Source organism: Anser brachyrhynchus (genome assembly GCF_964034855.1).
Source record: "Anser brachyrhynchus genome assembly, chromosome: 3".
Taxonomy (NCBI): domain Eukaryota; kingdom Metazoa; phylum Chordata; class Aves; order Anseriformes; family Anatidae; genus Anser; species Anser brachyrhynchus.
In genome coordinates this window covers 7,536,800-7,557,151 of record NC_137696.1, presented here as the reverse complement: position 1 = coordinate 7,557,151, position 20,352 = coordinate 7,536,800, and the positions used below count along the sequence as shown (strand labels likewise).

Sequence of the window (20,352 nt, the reverse complement as noted above, 5' to 3'; positions counted from 1 at the left end):
CCTCTCTGGGGACGAGTATTTGCCCGGGCATAGTCAGCAAAGGTGGATATGGAAATAAAAGCCACCCTCAGCTGACCACCCCAAACCACAGAAGCAGCAGAAAGCCCCCCAGCCCCCAGCCATAGATGGCCAGCCCTGGCACAGGAATGCAGCACAGGCAGGACCCATCCTTTTGTTACCCCTTATCCTTCTTTCAGCCCTGATAAAAACCAACCTATGACCTCCTGCTCCTTTTATTTATATTAATATTTTCTTTTGAAACCAGTCTTGCTCAGTTCTCCGCATCATGAAATGAGCTGCAACGCAGGGTGGGCAGAGAGGCTGTCCGTCACCTTCGTGTTGATATTTTGCTTGGAAACAAGTGCATTCAGAAGCTGCAAAAACAAACAGCGTAAGAGCAGTTTCTCCTGTCCTCTCCTAATCAAGCCTGTTGTTCTTGGGCACCATCAAACGGAATTTTCCCTCTCCCCATCCTAACAATACATTATTTGGAGATGTTTACGCTGAGGATTAAGCCTACATCTGGGCTGAAGAGCATGGCTCATTCACAGCTTCTGCTCGCCATCCCCGTGGGTCAGGAGCCCACCGCACCCAACCAGAGCTGCTTTCCCACAGTGGCGTGCCAGGTCCCCGGCTGTCCTGGTGGCAATGCCGGCTGGGGCTGGCAGCACACGGTCAGAGCCCGCAGGTAAAATCCAGACCAGCAGCTGCCAGGCTGGGGAAATCACTCGTCGGGTGCGTGAGCAAGAGGGCTTGGCTTCAGCTGGACAAACATCTTCTCCACGTGGGCTCGTGCACAGCCCTCTGCCCTCCGGAGAGCACCAGCACAGGCTCGCACCAGCCCTTATCTCACCATCAGGGCTCGTATGGGCGGGTGTTTCTCCTCCCCGTGCTGCGCCTCTCCTGCGCAAACACTCCCCTCACCTGAGCGAGAGGTGTAATGCTGCCCTCCAACCCCGGCGCACAGGATCAGGCTCTGATGTGCAAATAACTCACGGCCATCTGCCGCGGGAAGGGATGATTACAGCCCCAGCCGAAAGACACTCAGTGGCCGAATGCAGCATCAAGCATCAGCACACCATGGGCCAGGGCAGAGCTCGCTGGGGAAGGATGCAGCAAGGGTTGGCCCTGCTTCAATGCCACAGTCATCAGGGCTGGAAACTGCCCGAGCCCCTCGAGGCAGGTCCCCCCACAGTGATCCTTGTCTGCTTGAGTTATTCTCGCTCCCAGTCTGAGACCAAGTCCCAAGCGGCCGGAGGCTGTGGGAGGGAGGACAAGGCAACAAGGAAACGACTCGGAGGCTTTGTTCTCCGTGCCCTTGGCCCGAGCCCAAGCTGCAGCTGGCCAGGCCGGTGCTGGTGACCTTTGCTTTAACACAAAGCGGTGTTTTCTCCCCTTTGAGCGCCGCATTTCCCTGCAGTGCCCGCGGAGAGGAAGGCGCTGGCACCTTTGCTGGCACTTGGTGAAGCCGCACTTCGGGCACCGGTGACACCAGCGACCTGCTCCCCTCACAAAAACACTCGATAGAGCTCCATTTCTCCGTCAGCAGGCTCGAATAACATTTTAAATGCCAAGATTTATTCACAGACACTTATAAATGTATTCCATTATAGCCTTTGCAAAACTACATTTCAACCTAAACATTCAATTAATGTAATTAAATTGCTACCTGACGGTATTATCTAATTTAACTCCGGATCTGTGCTATTGAAAAGCATGTGTCTTTTAGCACTCCGACTGGCAAGACATGTGATAAACAGACCTATAAACATGTTGGCTCAACTGAGCTGTTTAAAAATAAATTAGCAAACTATAAAAATAAACAGTAACATACATATGTACTCAATTATGAACTAAGTCTAATTTTTGTTCTGAAATAGTCTTTGACCTTAGTCATAAACAAGCACTATTAAAAAAACATAATATCTCAACAGACAGAAGGGCAGGGATTAAACGCTCATTGAGCGCAGCAGAATGCAAAATAAGGGATGAAAAGAAAGAAGAAAAGAAAGGAAAGGGAGGAAAAAAACCCTCACCCTTTATTAAACACAGAAACCTACACTGACTGCAAGTGTTTATGTTGATTAAAGCTGCTTATGTTAGAGCTGAAGAAGCCAAAACCCAACGAAGGGCTTTGGCTCTTTCACACGGTTAAAAACCGTGGCCGTCGAGGGGAGAGCAGCCGGGGCGAGCCTGCAGCGCTGGGAGACACGGTCCCGGGATGTCGGACCCGTCCCATGGATCTGCCCAGGCACAAACCCCGCTACCGTCTTGCGAGGCCGCGAGCATCCCGAACACATGGCCGAAGCCATGTGGGGACCGTCCTCGCGCCGCGCTGGGGTGGAGGGGGAAAAACAAACAAACAGATTTGTAGGGCTGAGGAGCAGCGTCCGGGCCATGTTTTTCCCATTAACCTCGCGCTCCCAGAAGAAAAGAGCAAGACACCATGTTACGAGTGCCAGCGCTATTCTATTTTCTGCAGGAAGGAAGGAGGAAAGGAAGGAAGGACGAAAAGTTGAAGCACCACAGGCACGTTTTGCACCCCATGTGGAGACTTCTGCGGCATTCGGGCTCTGTGGGCCCTGATGTCCCTGCCTGTACGAGTCAAGGCAGCAGCCGCGCGGACCCATGCACGCACGCAGGCAAAACTCGCCAGAAACCCAAAATCCGTGTTTCACAAACAAAAGCAGTTGAGCAACTGCTGAGCACGTATTCATCGCAGAGAACCGACCTGAAATGCCGCCTGCCCGAGGGCTGTCTACCAAAAACCTTACATAAATAAAAAATAGCAGCAACTCGTGTTCATCGACGCACGGGCTGGAAAACACGCTGAGGATGCGGGGTGGGCACGAGGGGCTGGAAGAAAGGCTTCGCCCCCGGCCAGCCTCTGCACAGCGGTGAGACACGGAGACCCAGCCGCGCAGTCGATAACGACACAGGCTCTGACATTTCCACAAACGAGAAGGGCTGAGGGTTGCTGTGAGACAAACACCCGTACCGTGCGTTTTTCAAGGGATGCAGCCTGGAAGGGTATGTGTGAGCCAGCCACGACACGTGGCTTTCGAGAGGACCTCAAGGCTGGCAGAAGCAGGATGATGGAGAGCATGTGGAGCTTCCCCACGCAATGGGAGGGGAGGAGGATGGAAATAAAAATGGACTGCACTGGCTTTTTGGTTTATTGGGAAGACCACGAGGTTCAAGTGGTGCGGGAGGCATCGTCAGCCTTCGCAGTCAGCAGGTTGTCATCCTTGGGCATCACTGCGGGCAGTGGTACCTGGCCCCTCCAGCACCACTGACACTGCCAACAAACCCCAAAGGATTTTCCTGAATTTCTGCGGCACAAACACCACAACCTGCCCTCCTCCACTCTAAGGGGTCCGCACAAATCTCCTGTGTTATCGCTGTTACGTCCAATCTTTCCAAAGCAAAAGGCCCTGCTCTGTCTTTCTGCTTTGCTCTCCATGCCCTTGGGCCAGCTTCTGCTGCGGGCACCAAGTGTACATGCCCCTGCAGATCTCTTCTCCTCTGCAAACTGTCCCACACCCACCAAGCTATGGACGGTCTCTTCTAACTCCTTCAAGATGGAAAACACCTGAGCCGTGGCCACCACCACCCCTGCAGCATCTCAGGGCCACCCAGGAGCTCCCAGAGCATTAGCCAATTCTCCCCTTTCCTTCCTTTTCCTCTGCAGCCCGCAGCTCACCCTGCTCCCCAAAGATGCATTCTCCGACGAGTGCCGACAGGACAGGATTGCAATTAAAACAAAGTGCCTGTTTGGAAATGAATGCCGTTTTCTGACCAGCCTCCCTGCTCTGTCACGAATAAAACACTCACAGATGCTATTCACACGGACATAAAGTGCTAATGGCTACCTGGTAACGTGGTTCATCATGCTAATATTTTAGCTCTGATTCTGACAGTTCCCTTTTTGTTATTTTAAGCTAACGAAGCTCTAATCTGGGTCAAAACTGAAGGCTGTAAGAATATGCATGAACTGCCCAAGCACCAGCAGCATTTCCTCACACGTTGCACCATGTCACGGACACCGTCTCCTCCCAGCCATGCCAATTTCCAGGCTGTAACAAGTTGACAGTGCGGGTGCACAGATGTGGGCTGGAAGGAATGGCAAGCTGCAAAAAAATGCATTAGGCACATCTCTGCGCTCCCCTCCATAAGCAAATATGAATACTGGTGGAATCAGTGGAGGTGCAGCAGGTGGAGAACTGCTGGTGTGGAAGAGGAGCTGGCTCCTCTGTAACTCAGGACAGCTCGGGGGAAAGCAGAGATCTGATTTTCCACGGAGCAGAAGAACAGAAGCTCTTTGGTCTCCAGAGCTCCAGAGGCCTGCAGAGATGCCCAGCAGCTTTCAGCACGCACCGAGGGACGCTTCCTTTTTCCAGCTTTGCAGTTGTTGATTATAGCAAGTGAAGAGCGCTAACAAGTTTTACTGGGGCATGTTGCACGGAGGTTAAGAAACACAAATTATCTGATGCAATAATCAGCGCCGTACAACCTCCCAAGCCCCGTTTCAGGCAAAACACACGCAGGTAAGCAGAGCAGATGGGTGTAACCTCAAGGGAGAACCGGGGATGGACCAAGGCCGTGATGCCGCAGGAAAGACAGGAGAGCACAGCAGGGGAAGGCAATCCCCCACCTGCTTTGTTTCTTCTGCTCTTGCAAGGACGCTGCACCGGCCAGGCCAGGAACAGGAAACTGGTCCGGACCAACTTCTGCTCTGCACCAGCGTGGCTAGTCTTATCTGTTACAAAAAAGGTTGTTGCACAGAACAAGTACCCGAGGCAGATCTCTATTCACTACGCTGAATCGCAAACGTGGGCAGGCTTCACCATCTGCACCTCATGCACCTGTCACTTGATAGCCACTGTCACCAAGGGCAGCCTCACAAGGTGTCGAGGCTGGCTCCTCTGCACAGCACATGTGCCCCGGCGGTGCAGCACACAACGGCGTGCATAGCACTGACATGCAAAATAGGTGATGGCTCCTCTAGCAGGGGCAGAAACCGGCGACCACTGCGGGGCTTTCCTGTCCTTGCCTCTTCTCCGGTGGCCATGGCCTCCTCTGGCTCCTCCGCCTCCAAGGGGAGGCTGTCCCCATCTACATGCTGGCTGAGCGCAGGGGAGAGACCAGAGAGCGAACCTCTGCATTTGTAAGCTCCCCTGGGGGTCATTAGCCAGAGGGCATTCGCTGCAAGCCAGCCCCCCGTGCAAGCCTCGAGCCTTGCTGTGCCCACAAAATGGGATGAAGAGGAGGGAAGTGTGCCGGTGTGGAGAGGCTTCCCAGCAGCCCAGGCTGGACGGCACGAAGCACAGGAGAGCAGATAGCATTTCCAAGGGAGTCTAAGATAAGAGGAGGTGGAGTTTCCTGATAAAGAGGATTTCCCTGCTCAAATATCAAAGGATTCGCACGAAGAAAAGGGGGGAGAAGGGGAATTACATCAGTCTGAGGCACACTTTCTCTTTTAAACTCTGACCTTCCATTGTCTGCCTTCTTGACTAGGATTTAAAGGCCCATTGTGCGACCGCGTTACATGGCGCGATCCAGCAAGCTGGTGCAGCGGTGGCACCGTGGGCTTTTGGCTGTACCAAAGATTTGGACGCCCCCTCGCCCACACCAGACCTTCAGAAGGTGTTGAGCCAGCTCAGATAAGTCTTCGCTTTCCATCAACGCCCTCTCAAACCGGAGCTGTGGCACGCCCTGCTGATTCCCGCTGGCTGGGCACGTTTTCCAGCAGGGCAAGGGTGGGAAGGTGGAGCCGGGCTCTGCGGGAGGAGGCACCCGCACTGCCCTCGCGCCCTCAGCACCTGCCCGTCCTCTCCTGGCCCTGCAGGCAGTGGCCTTCCCGTCCCAAACACAAACAAATGGGTGGAGAGCAGGTGGCAGAAGCGGAACATATGCCTAAAATGGTTAGAGTGATCTATGAGCGTCTTTGGGTTATAACGTTCCATTAACGTGACATTTATGTGTGGTAATATAGCACCGCTCACTTAGGAGCACCTACCTCAGCCCGCTACGTTTTCCTGAGCGCAAGAAATGAAGTGGATCATCAGAAGGGCATCGGTGTGGCCAAGGACCCTACGGACCCGCTCGCCGGGGCAGCCTGAGCACAGGGGACAGGTGGGACGGAGGTGGCAGCATGGGATGGAGACAGCCGGGTACCACAGCGGCTGGTCCACAAGAAGCAGGGGGGCATGGGGAAGGAATAAGGGGCAGCGCATCAGGGAGCAGAGCCATAGATAGCCTTAAACAGGGAGAAACAGGAGCCTAAGGAGAAGGTGAAGCTCCCAAGAAGCAGCACTAACATGAGCTGGTGATGCTTCCACCCATGTGAAGTGGCCAAGCTGGTCAGCCCCTCTCGGGGCATGGCGACCCCAGAGGAGCAGCCCGGCTGTCATCATCCACCCAGCGATCGTCAGCCTGGTTTTATAGCGGCCAGCGCCACGCTTTGAAGCTGAACGCACCTTTAATGTCACACGGGCCTAATAAGGGCTCACTTTTTGTTATCCTGATTTATAAACATCACCGAAATGGACTGGAGGATGGACCGCCTTGCAACTGCAAGCTTTCGTTATTCTTAGTAAATGACTTGTTTGCAGCTTCTGAACTGTCTAATTTATTTTGCCCCCACGTTTTGGTCATTCATCTCGTCTCTTCGTAATGGCGCTCCGAATGCTGACACTTGGGGAAATGTCAAAAATGCTGTAACCCTTACACGGCCCCAAGGAGGTGAAAGGACCAAGGGCAACTGCTGAATCTGCCCAGAGCCAGGGAGGGATAATCCATCTCCTCCTCCCTCCTCCCCGCCACCAGCACCGCTCACAGCTCACTGGATTGAGAGAAACACTGAAGGAGACAAGTCGGGATGCTTGGCCAGTGTTGAGAGCATCACTGCCTGCACACGGTGACCAGGGGGTCCCCTGGCACCCTCCGCTCGTCCCTGCCCGCAGCAGACAGCATCTGAGAACTGCAGTGGGCTGTGGCAGCACACAGCAGGGCCGCAATACCAGCCAGCGCTACGCAAAGCCGGTTGAGGAAGGGCTCTGGCAATGCCATCCAGACAAGAGGGGGAAAAAAACCCTTAAGTTGGCACACTTGGTGTCTCAGGCAAACGGAGAAGGAATGAAATCAGGATCTGGAGCCCGCTCCAACACCCAAGTCAACAGAAAGAGTTCAGCGGATTTTGGCAGTGCGTTTCATCATTTAAGCTCACTCTGATTAGGAACTGAACAACTGAAGGCATTTCACTTTGCACTCCTTGCAAATGCAGCTGACAGCTCGCAGCATTTAGGAATAAATGCAGGAAGTATCAGAAGGGGCTATTAGTAGCCTCTTGCGAGATCCCTAGAAATCTACAAGAGGCATCCAGTGTCATGGGGAAAAAGCTGAGAACACACAAAGCATCACCGAAGGACAGGCGGAACAACGAAAGAACAAACTACCACCAACAGATTAAATCCATGCCACCGTATTTTACCCACATTCTGCATTTTGCACCGCTCAGGTACCTTGAAATATGTGCATACAGCCAGAGCCACGACACCAGACCTTTACAGATGCGAGAGCTGCAGATTAAAAACATGTTGGAACGCTTACTGTGCCCAGTGCCAAAAATGTGTCTCTAACCTGTAGGAAGAAATGGGTGTGGAGCTCCTGATAGAAAGATCAGTGCGCTCACATGGTACAAGATCCCCTGTCTTTGCTTCTCCCTAGTGTGAAAAACAGCCACAAAAAGATGACCGAGCAGTCGTTCCACCTCCCTGCATATTTTTTTTTTAAAGAAGTACATACAGCTGGATGGGAAAATGAGGTGGGAATCACTGAAATTGCTGCTGGCTTGTGAGGACGAAAGCCACTTTGCCGTAGACCGGTACTAACCGCTGCTCCGGGTGCTCAGCAGAGCCCGGCAATTGCTGCTTCTTTTTGGAGACCAAAGTCACATCATGTGTGGTACTGAATCACTCGGAGCAGACACAAAAACGTCCACAAAGCCCAGAAGTACTCCGTCCCACTCGAGCTCAATTTACAGCTCGCTAGACTTAAGGGTGTGTTTGAGCCGCTCTTTGTTGCCGAGTTCTGCGAAGGTCTGTTCTGACTTGTCCCCTGCATGGTTTTGCAGTAATTCTTGATACTGATAGTCAATTACTTTGTTCACATCACTCAGACGCTGTGTTGTTTTTTTTTCTTTTTCTTTTTTTTCCCCCTTCTTAACGTGGCTAATCCAGGAAAGACAAGACAGAGCTGAAGCACTGCTTCAGAGGGTGCAAGCGTGAACTCCCGGCCACCCAGCCGAGCCCAGCACTGGTCAGAAAGCAGCCGGCAGAGCCAACTGCCCTCCTCGCCTTTCCTAAAATGCCCGTGGGTCCAGGTCCTGAAGCTTCCTTTCCAACAGCTAAGCACTTACCCAGGTAATCTCATTACAGCCATTGTTCCATGAAGGTTAATAAATACTTCCCGGGATGAGTAAGGGCTCCGCAATCTGACCCTAACGCAGCAGAAACGATTGCTTAGGGCCAAATCTCCTCCGTACCCGTATTATGCTGAATGCCGTAGCCCTCTGCGAGCAGAGAAGCACAGCACCAAAATAAATCTGAATACTTGCAAATAAGGTGTTGGACCCACTTCTGGCCTCAACTTATTATGTCACCAGCATTATGATTGCTCTGAAAATTAGCAGATGCTGCCAGTTCCTAGCAAACACATGATGAAATTATTCTGAAACAACAGCAAAAACAAATTATACAAATAATAAAATTCAGGGAGATGCCTTTCTCTCCAATTTCAACATTTAGAAAAAAATAATTACAGGTTTTTGTTAATTTAAGGAAATGCTTCACTTTTTCTCCCATCAGACATGAGGTGTGAATTATGCAAACACTATTTGACTGTGACCGCATTACATATTGTAGCCCTAACAGCTAATGCAAATTCAAGAGTTGGGGAATCAAAAACTGGGTTTCCACGAGCTTCTTAGAAAGAGCAGCAGCACCGAGCCCACAGCCCCATGGCCCCAGACACCAACCAGTCCCTCCCCTGACTGCCAGAGGCATGCAACACCCCAAAAAGGGGGCTGTCGGCAGTGACACCCATCTCAAAGCAACACTGCCTGTTGGTGGGTTGGGGCAATGAAGATTCTGAGATATGTCACCTGCTTAGCACAAAATTCCTGTTGGCCAGCCACCTAGAGATGAAGGACACTTAGAGATGTGCCCAGAGATCTATACGCAACCACAGACCTGCACACAGCAAGCGATCCTGACATGACACCGCTCTGAAGAAGATAATGCGAGCAGGCAACCATTTTTCAGCGAGGCTGTCAGACTGTTGTGCAGTCATTCATAATTTAAACCTAAAAACCTTCATGTGAGGTACACATTATAATTAGTGCAAGGCTTAAAGAGCATTTCCCATTTGGCTTCCAAACAGAAAGTCCAGGGGAAGAACTGCATGGAAATAAAAGGAAAGGTGTTTAGATTTTGGTGCAGTGACCAAAAGTTTTCTGAATTTCTCTTCTCTTTTTGCCAGCCAAAGCTGCTCCTGTATTCACCCCCAGGTGCACCTCCACCACACCACACTTTCCAGTGCAACTACTACCTGCTAAAAATTCTCATTTTTCAGATGGAACACACTGCCACATGCTGAAACTCAGAGACCAAATCCCACACTTCCCACAGCAAAACCAACACCATGCTGAGCTGCCTTATTTGTGACCCTCCCAAGGCCCCCCGGTGAATTAGGAGCAGCACCAGGAACAAAACTTGGGGCTACACTCCCAGCCTACATGGCCCGAGGCTGCAAGGGGAGAAGTGACCTCCTGTGCTGAGGCTCCTGGAGCAGCTGTGTCAGTCTCCTGCCACTGTGCCAACCCCACATCAAAAAGATGACAAATTTAATGGGATGATCTGTCTGAATCCAAAAGCAGGGCTAGGCAGCGAAACCGAAGCTGTTTCCATTTTGCTCTTTGCCCAAGAAAACGCTGGCTCCAGAGCTGGGGCTTGGTGGGTCTCCCAACCCATGCAAGACCATCCGTCCTCCCTTAGGTGTGGAGGCACCCGGACAGCACCCACACACTGCCCTGAAATGCACCCTGCACACAAACAAACCACAGCTGCAGAAGTCAATCCCACGCTGGGAGGCAATTAAATGGGAAGTACAATAACGAGCGGGGTGTAGCTGGGCAGCGATGGAGGAGTCAAGGCGAAGCACACCAGCACACCGGCACCATACGCCGCGTGGCTCGGCCCCCACAAGCTCACAACGTGAGGTCGCCCTCGGCAGCAATTACCTGCAACGGACCTGGCCAGGTGCAGGGGGAGAAGGTGTGAAAGTGTCTCCTTGCCTCTCCACGGTGCAGTGTGGCATCCCGCCCCCAAAACAGGATGTTCAGCCTCCACCTTTCTGCTGCTTTCCAAGATGAGATGTGTCTGGGCAATCCTAGACAGGCAGAGCTGTAACTTTCACTAGCAATATATCACACAGAAATCTGAGCAAGTAACTCCCCTGCACAACTTTCTGTCCTTAGGTGAAGGTGTCAATTGGCCTCAAAGTAGGCAAACTGATGCCATGATATACAGGACAAATGACATTTCCTTCTGCCAGTCATTGAACTAAAAACCCTAAGAAAAACTACCAATAAATCCAAGAGGATTTCACTTTAATTTGGCCTTTTTTAATACCTGCCTGTTCCTGCTCACTCCCCCCGCTTTGCCTCAACGCAACGTGCGAAGCGGTGCATCCCACCCGCACCAAGCTGCACCTTGCACTCCTGCCTCGGGAAGGATCCCCACCACTGCGGGATGTGGATACGGTTGGGCTGATGTCTGCCGTCAGGAGGGCAAGGTGCCAGCCACCCTGGAACACTATCAGCCTGCTAAAGAGAAAAAAATCTCCTGACATTAGTGGCCTTGCCTATTATTGGCCAGCCAGCCTCTACCCTTCCCTTCTTGAAGAAGGTTATTAAGAAAGCAGTTTTGGAGCAGGTCCAGCTGCATCTTGATCTTGCGAGGTGTCTTTGATCCCTATCAATCTAACTTTAGAGATAGATAGAGGCAATATTAGATCTGATGTCTAAGAACGCCCTTCAAGCAGAGGATGTCAGAGAGATGTCTCCTACTGGGTCTTTTTTCCATCAATAACTGGCCCAGAAGAACTCGGTCTCTGATACAGACCCTGTCTGGAAGCCCCTCTCCCCATACTCTTCCACTTGGCGTGACCATCACTCATGCCAACGAACCTGCAGAAATGGTTAGTTTTTCAGGTGATCACACCTCTGACTGATTTCTGAACCTACAGAGGACATGCCATGCCTCCATCCTCCCTGACATACACCCACGAGCTGATGCCTGCAGGGCCACTTCCAGCCCATCTGTGCCATCAGCCCCTGATGGTATCAACGCCAGATCCCATAGTGAAGTGCTGGACCCCCCTGGTGTCCTCACACCCGGAGGAAGGCTCCAGGACCCGCGCTGGAGGACCAGCCAGCTTTCACCTGATGTGTTTTTAGGGCAGAACGTACTTTAGCAGAGTCTTCCTGTAGGCCTGTCACTTTTTAGCCAAAAATAATTGACAGAAACGCGCCTGGAAGCCTACGAAACGGATTGCACCAACGAACTGATCAGTAAGTAAATACTATTTATCCCATGCTTTGCACCGAGGACAGGCAGACTAAGATCACCACAGAAGGGACGAGCACTGTTTTTGTGCGCTCGCTCGCCACACGTGAAACACCCTCTGTCACAGCGACCGCTCTGGCTGGAAGGGACACGGCCAGCCACGACGCTGGGGACACCAGTGCACACTCTTCCTCCTGGTTTTATGAACCTAATCCCCGAATAGTCACCTGCACATGGAGACCCTCCATGGGAAGGGGAGGAGTGGAAAACCAGCAAGGGCTCCCCATCCTCGCCGGTGCCAGATTACATTTCCACACCAGCTGCTTCTTTTGTCTACTTCCAGTAAAGCCAAACCAGCCTAAAATTTAATTTAATCTGCTGTAAACCCAAGTGTCAGGCACTTAGATGGCAGCTAAAAGCGCCACTCTCAGATAACTGAGTGACACTGGCTAATAATAGCCTGCGCATTAGGGGAGCCGGAGTGGACATTTTGTGTAACCAAAGAGGAACTGGTGCCTGGGAACAGCCCGGGCTGGCCAGCCCCAGCCCCAGCCCCAGCCCCAGTCCCAGTCCCAGCCCCAGTGCCAGCCCCAGTGCCAGCCCCAGTGCCAGCCCCAGTCCCATTCCCAATCCCAGTGCCAGTGCCAGCCCCGCCGCACACCCAGTCCATTTGCAATTAGCTGCACTAATACCACCAGAGACCTCTTTCAAGTCAGGCGGCAACAATAGTCGTGGCTTTTGTTAGCAGAACAAAATGCCACCCTTTATAGCCCTGCAATATTGTTCTCCCCCCACCAGACCGTTCCCACTGGGATGCTGTTTAACCCTCAGCAGGTAGCCCAGGGAGGGACTGGGCAGAGCTCCCTTCCACCTCCCCTCCTGGTGTCCCTTCGTGTGCGTTGAGGGCACCAAGCAAGCCCTTTATGACTGGGGACACACGCGTGAAAGAAGGCTGTCCTCTGGCAGGCTTTTCCACCATCCCTTTCTGAGCATCACGCTGCCAGTAGGAAGCACCCGCTGACCACCTGCTGCTTTACGGAGGCAGCCTTCCTCTGTCCTACCTTGAGAACAATTTAGAAACAGAAAATGCTTCAGACACCAGCACTTCCCCAAGCAGCTCTCCCAGCGGAAACAGCGGAGCCATGTCCCATGGGAAGGGATGCTGCCAGAGCATCCCCCTCTCCTTCCTCGCATCCATGTCCAACACAGGCAGCGGGCAGCCTTTTCCCAGACGTGCCAGCACGCGCTTGCCTCGGATGCACGGCTGCCCACATTTGCCGGTTGTGCTCCAAATGGGTTTTCACAGGTCAAGGTTCTGCAGGCAGCAAGTGCAAGTGCTATTTTTAGTTGGGATAAGGTCACGGTGCTTTTAGAGACAGTGAGGTCTACAATAAAACCTATTGATCAGTCTCTGGAACTAGCGCTCCGGAGAGACACGTAGATTGAAACAAAAATTGCCTGGCTGTTTTCTCTGTAGGCTCGGTGGGTAAAAGCCTGTTGGACTTCGTTTCTTCCAGGAGATAAAATAAGCAAGAACTAACTGCACAGAGACCACAGTTGTCCGTTTCAGTGGATGCACAGCAGGGAAAGGCAAAGCAGGACCCGCTGGAGAAATAGCAAGATGCTCTCCTCGGCCGCCTTCTCCAATCCCAGAGCAAAAGGAAGTCCTCTGAACGCACCCGTCGGCGGGGTTCCCAACAGCACACACATTTGGGTGTTTGCATTTTGGTGATGCAGACCAGCCGGGTGAGACATGGAGGGAGGCCCACAGATGAAACCCAGGCTGGTATTCCTGCCAAGCAAAGGACGTAACTGGATGGCTCGTACACTTGCAAGGTTTTCACCACAAACACCACACAGTTTAGCTGGGTTACCTAAGAGCTTGAAGCAAGAATGCCCAAGTAGCGGACTGCAGCATCTTAAAGTTCAGCCCTACACCTCAAATTTGAAGTCCATTATGGACACTTAAACACCTCACCACTATGAGAAGCTCTTTCCTGTTTTGGAGGCCTGAGACCACAGGGATGAGTGGGAAACTGTGGAGCATCTTCATTCATCATCTGCTCCCCTCTCCCAGCCACGTTCACAAACAGAACATGCCACGGTAAACATAATCCATACATCACGTTGTGACACCTGCGACCCCATTAGTGAGCCCAGACTGTCCTAGCGGGAGCACCCTACCCAACATTAACAATACAGCGACCAACACGTTTGCACCATGCAATAGTAGCAATAATAATAATAATAATAATAATCATGGATAGGAAAAGACTACAGAGCTATGAAACGCTAGCGTTTGTGGTGTGTAGCTCACTTCCCACTGGGCACAGTAAGGACGTGAAGGCAGACAGGCTCAGCTGTTCAGGTAGAGCACACCATGCGGGAACTGAAGCGCTGACACGCCTGCGGCGTGGCTTGCTCATTGTTTGACTCTGGGTTAGGCGGTGTTCGGAGTTTCTGCATAACAGATACGACAAGATGCAAAATCTCAAGCAGGGGATTATCTGCACGGTGACTGCACTACGGAGGAATCACAATAAAAACCGTGTTTCAAAGCAGTACAATAACTGGGGTGCAAGTTTGAAAAAAAAAAAAAAAAGGAAACAAAACATAGGAAAGACAGGCTGTTCTTTCCAAAGCAGATACTGCCTTCAGAAAAGCTAAGGCAATTATTCCTTATTTAGGAAATCAGGCTTGGGTGCAGTTTATTTTCTTTATAAGAAGGTCCTTAAGCTCCTTCCAGCACTTTTCACACTTCTGTGATTTTCTTCCTAGCGTCCTGTGACCATAAAACAAAGTTTAGGATAATCTGATTGCAATAAACAAGGATAAAGTGACTTGGGAACTGAGGAGACTGCTGCAGCCACTCGTCTTCCTAAATGACCAAATGAATGCAGTTTTAGCAGAATATATGTCTGAGAAAATTCCAAGCAAATTTGTGTTTAGCATTGCCGAAACCACCCAAGCCTCCTTTGGAGAAGGCCTACTTTATCATCCCAACAGCAGATACAAATACGGGTCTAACTCTTGAGTGAAAGGAAGCCCATGGTGGCACTCATGTGAACACCCATGCAGTTGGATTTTTACCCCAGATGTGTATATGGGCACATGCACACACTGCTCTGGGGATTTTGATGGACATTGGCTTCATCTGGGCTCGAAGCGCTGCCTGCCACATTCACCGGGCTCTTCCCTCGGCTTCAGGCCACGCCAGCTCAGGCTCTTTGTTAACCTGGGCATAAATAACCCTAATGGGGCTGATCCCCATCTCCCCGCACCACTGTGCCTATCCAGAAATTCCCAGGGCTGCAGGGAGCTGCTGCACTTACACAGGGGGATTTCGGAGCGGGATCTGCCCTGGTGGATGCCCTCCCACAGCCGACATGAGCACAGGGGAGGGAAAAGCAAGCAACCCCTGCCACTGCTCCAAGAGGCTTTCTCAGCCGGCTCGGATGCTGTCGAGCATGAAACCGGCAAGTTGGAGAGGCTGGCAGAAAACAGCCCCCTCCGATCTGCCACAGGACACATTTTGGTTTGTGGGGACAGCAGGACAACTCTCCCCACAAACAGAAAGAAAAAAGAAATTTCCCCCTAAACTTTCGATTTTTGTCTTTTCCATTTATTTTTTAAATTAGCATGCAGTGTCTGATGCCACGACACGGACAGCTAAAAATGTGTGCGCAGATATGTCATCCATGAACAAAGTGGCTCGTGTTTGTTCTTTATTATTTAGGAAATGCACATTAATTACTGCAGATTTTCTCCTATACATCTACTGTATCTCAGACAGAATTGCTGAGAAGGGTCTGCAGAATAAAAATGTATGGGGTAATTAAATGGATATTTATAATTAGAACTTAATAATTTGCATCAGGGACAAATGAGCTCTGATTTCAATCTGTAGTGCATTTAGATTAGCCTGAAGATAGTGTAATTTGATGGTTTATAGTCCTCCTCTCAGATTATGAAACAATACAGTGCCTTTAAAGCAGCCGTGTTTGTGTCAGGAGTGTGTTAAGAAGAAGCTGCAATGAAAATGTTTGACAACGCAAAAGCAGCCATAAATTACATGACAACTGTGTAAAAGTCGTGATGAAACAAATAAAGGGCTGACCTATAACGCATCTGATTCACTGTGGCGTCCCGAACTCCCCGCACTCATCTCCACACTGCAAACTCCTCCTTACGTGCTCGATTACTTAGTGCTGAGAAAACTGTAAATTGTCGCTAGTCCACAACTCTCATTCTGAGTCGATGTTTCGGTCTGAAGTAGAAAAAATACACCGCTTGCCCTGCAGTCTCCTGGACAGCCGGCCGCTCTGCCGTAGACTTTTCGTTGCAGCCCCGTTACAGCCCCATTGTTTGCACCATGCGATATTTAGAGTGGACTCTTGAGACACAGGTACTTGACCCAAAGGTTATCGGCTTGTCTCTTGGACCTAACTCCCAATGGCTCCTGATGCCCTTTACCCCAAGGTGGAGAAGCTCACAACACCTCTGAAGATTTAGCGGGTGGGTTTCCCCAAGGGACAGGGCATTCAACATCCCTTGGCCACACACGCAGCCCCCAGACCCAGTGCCCGCATCCCTGCAGAGCTCGAATGCGGGGCGAGAGACGGAGAGGCCAAAGAAGTGGGGCAGACCCCTCGTGTTCAGGAACGTCTCCGAGGTGCTCGGGTCCTTGTGTAATGGATGCCACGCAGGGAAATACTTGGATCATCAGATAACAGGGAGCCCTGTGCGCAGGGAGAGCTGCGCACATGCATAGTCAAGGGCCTGGGAAAAATACAGGGGTGCCAAGTAGCTGGGAAGTTTGCAGTCACACCAATTACGGTTTGACATGCACCTTGGAGATCAAGAGGAGAACCAGTTTCATAAGGGAGGTTTCCAGAACCAGAGCACTGGCACACAAAGCCTTGGAGCTGTATCCCACAACTTCTTCCCAGCCTTTGTACTTTTCTCCCACAAAGCCGAGTTCAGTGCACCGCACGTAATTAACTACAAGCTAAAAATGCAAAGGGGGAAGAAGCGGAAACAAGGCTGGGATCTTTAAACCGCCACGTTACGAATGACGGGGAGGAACTGAGGAATCCCAGACCTGGACACCCTGCGCTTCCTCACCCGCTCTGCAGCAGGGACGGCCACGTGGGACGGAGCCTCAAGTGCCAAGCGAGGTTCCTGCTGCTGCAGCCCCGGGAAGGCACGCAGGACAGGAGGGTGACCCACTCCTACCTGCCCTCTGCCTCTTTGACAACACCTCCCCTCGGGACGGGGAAAGCCTGTGCTTTCCCACTTGTGCCATTTCTTTGCACTTGGAAATCCACCCGGTGCCAGCAGGATGGAAAACACGGCGCCGAGATCTTCCTTTGCGAAGTTTCTTGTTTGACCAGAGTACACGTTATTCAAATCAGCTACAGTGAAATTCAGTTAAGCTGCTGTTTGTTCCAGCACGATGAGACTGGCCTGTTAAAAAGCAAAAATGTCAAGATGTTACAGACTCAGCCTCCTGCCAAGACTAGTAAGTAGCTGAACAACTGTCAGAAACAGGCAGCGGAGTCACAAACCTAAAAATAAAATTAAATTAAAAAGAAAAAACACACACGAATTCGGGACTGTTTGGCGCTTGGCACCGGGGCAAACGCCGCCCCGCAGCCCTCAGGAAGTTGTGAGCGGGTGCTCACGGCTGCCCCAGCCCCATTTATCACCTCCCTGCCAAACCCTACCCTTGCGAAACAAGTGACTTTAAAAAACAACGAAAAGACAGTAAAATCTCCCCTTTTTTTCCTGCTCCTGCCCAGCCCCGCACTACAAGGCAGCCCCTCAATGCTGCATGCGCCAGCTGGGCGAAGGCTGCAAGCAGGCGAGGCAGCTCGGCACGCGAGGGGAACTGGAAGACACGTGGCTCCATCAGTAAAACATGATGGTGTGGCCGCACTTGGACTGGCCAAAAGGTTTTAGAAACACACTGGGAAAAGACAGCCACCACCTTCACGCCAGGCTTAATGCGCACTAGGGGTTCCGTTCAATTTTTTTCAGGGTAAAGTTATCGGCACGGGCAGGAGCCACCCCAGGCATGGGTGTGCAGGTAGGGAAGAGTCCCCACCACCTGTACACCGCCGGGTCTGTCCCCTGGCTTCGCCTTCCCCAGCCACACGGGGACTGCCGTCGGGATGCTTTTCAGCACGGACTTTAACTTTGGCTATTTCTGAAGTCTCCCAGAGGCGCGAACGCGAGCGCACCCGCACGCACCCACCCCTCCTGCTCTCACACACTCGGAGTTTAATTTGCCTCTCAGAACACCAAAACCCTTTTTTGTCCTGGGCCCTCAGGTTACTGGCATCACGACAACTCTTTTTTCCCAACAGCGAGCCAAGAAAGATGATAGAACCTGTGTGCGTGGCCAAGAGACTGGTCTCAACTGGTTCAGAGGGAAAAAATGGAGCTGCGTCTTCCCCCCCCACTTCTTGCCTTTAGCCAAAAGACCTGGGAGCATTTGATGTACAGTCAGCAGGTATGAAAAAAATACATATATTGAAAGGGCTTGAGGCTGCAGGGCTGTGACACTCTCATCAAAACCTGGGCCTGGGCCAAGTTCATCTGTTAATGGCCAGCCCCAGCGCTGCCTCCCCCTCCTCCTCCTCTGCCTCTTCCTCCCTCCTCAAAAAACGAGACATCGATTATGTCTGTGCTTTTCCCTTTCTATTCAAGATAAACAAAGTGCCTCAAGTTCAGGGCACACCCTGGGACCCTTGACAAAGCCATCTATCATCCTGTCTGCTAAACCAGTCTGGCCACACTACCACGGAGGAGACTAATGCTTCCAGTGTACAATTTTCCCTTTGTGCTGCTGCCCTATCACCAGTAACCTTTCCTCGCTACCTTCCCAGGAGCAGATGTGCTTGACCACTTTGCCTAAGCCCCTCCTGGCAAAGGCATTTTGCGCTGAAAGCAACCTCAGGAATTAAGAAAGGAGCAGAGCCCCCGCCGGCCCCCTCCTCCCTCCAGCTCACGTCCAGCAGAGAAATCAGACCCAGAGCCGTTCGCCCTTCCCCACTGAAGACTTCTCTCCAAGAAGTGAGCTCGGTTTTAAATCATATCCACTAATTCATTCTGACTTGCAATTAAATGCAAATACACTTTTATAGCCAGCATGGAGTGTATTAATTTTAACAGCAAATGACAAAATAAGAATACAGTCCCTCCAATACCAATAATGAATCGCGCCATAAATTATGTTAGTGGTCACATTCATTACCGCCTGCACGGCGCTTGGAGATCTGCAGGTGCAGCGTGCCATCACCCTACACAGAAACAGCCGCTTCCCTCGACGTCGCCACTGCTGGACACCAGGCCCTGCATTTACAGGCAAAGCCCTGGAGGCAGCGAGAGCCCAAACACACACAAAAACCCGCAGAGGTCTCAAATCTGGACCCCTTTTTGCCTGCCAGACCGGCCAGTGCTTCCCAGTGCCGTGCCAGTGAGCACTGTGGGGTTTGGGCTGGGTGTCGTGGCCGTGCCGAGCTGTCGGAGCAGAGCCATTTAAGTCAACGGGAGGTCTTGGTGCTCTAAAAACCAGGGCAGTTATAGAAATTAGTAGGAAACCACAAATTGCCATTTCCTAAGGTGCCCTTTCACCATTCTGCGCAGCCTTTTGCCAGGCCTGCCAGCTGCCCAGCCGGCTCTCACCCCTTCCCCAGGTCCCCCCAGCGCTCCATTTGCTCACCAGCAGATCCTCCGCAATGTTCATTAGCCACCACGGGGGAAAGTGAGGTTTCTCTGGATCCTTTGTTTTGTTAGGACAGCTGTGCGCCATTCCCACCCCCTTCCACCCACCCCCTCCTAAAGAAATAATTAAATCCAATTAGGACCAGAAAATAATTTACATTTCAGTTCAGCATAAGATGGGGGGGGGGGGGGGGGTGAAAATCACGTGAAAAATGTTGCAGTGAAATTTCATTCCTTTGCTACCGTTTTGCCTGCTTTTGAATTCGAAGCTGTATCGAACCACACTTTTACACTTAAAAGGTCTGCTGATCAGCTCGGCGTTTCGGAGAGGAGAGCGGAGGAAGGCGAAGGAGAGAAAACTTCCCAGCAGCAAGCAGCGCTGCTGGTCCTGCTCCTGCTCCTTTCTCCTGCTCCTTCTCCTGCTCCTGCTCCTACTCATGCTCCTGCTCCTGCTCCTGCTCCTGCTCGTCCCCTCACCGCGGCGCGGGCTCCTCCGCCGTGGTTTACTGATTTACAGAACCTCGGTATGTGAATGGCAAAAATTCCTTGGCATAAGTGTATGTTTGCTGATCACATTTCAGATCATGTGTTGTTCATTATTATGACTTGCTCAGAAACAGTTTGCTACAGTTATGTGGGTTTGCCTCGGATATTTTTTCCTCTTTTAGTACATTGAAAACAGCAAGGGGGGGCGGGGGTAGGAAGCCAATAAGAAAGCGTTTTTGCGTCTATAAGTTACCTCAAATGTCTGCTTAGCAGGCGATGGCGGGGAATACACAATATTCCAGGACTGGGAGGCACGGGGGAAAGGAAATGAGATTAACAAATCGTATCCTCAAGACCAATGTGATGTCAAATTTTCAAGTGGAATATTTTCCTTTGAATGTCTACGGAATTATGTGTGGATTTGGTATTTATACAGTTCTGAACTATCTAAAAATACACCCAGCTAAACCAATGCATCGAATTTAATCTGGTGCATTATTTAAGCACTCTA

The 20,352-nt window shown here is 51.4% G+C and overlaps 1 protein-coding gene and 1 long non-coding RNA gene across 13 annotated transcripts in view; both read right to left on the bottom strand.

The window, feature by feature from the left end:
- The window catches only part of BCL11A (BCL11 transcription factor A), a 141,375-nt gene that overhangs the window by 31,726 nt on the left and 89,297 nt on the right, over positions 1 to 20,352 (bottom strand). The gene's annotated exons all lie outside the window — the stretch shown is intronic.
- The window catches only part of LOC308193349, a 21,714-nt gene continuing 2,580 nt past the window's right edge, over positions 1,219 to 20,352 (bottom strand). Inside the window, exons 1-2 of the long non-coding RNA XR_013949571.1 lie at positions 19,354 to 20,352; positions 1,219 to 17,093 (exon numbers count right to left, since the gene is read on the bottom strand). The exon at positions 19,354 to 20,352 is cut by the window's right edge and continues 2,580 nt beyond it. This is a non-coding gene — a long non-coding RNA (uncharacterized lncRNA). The remainder of the gene's footprint in view (positions 17,094 to 19,353) is intronic.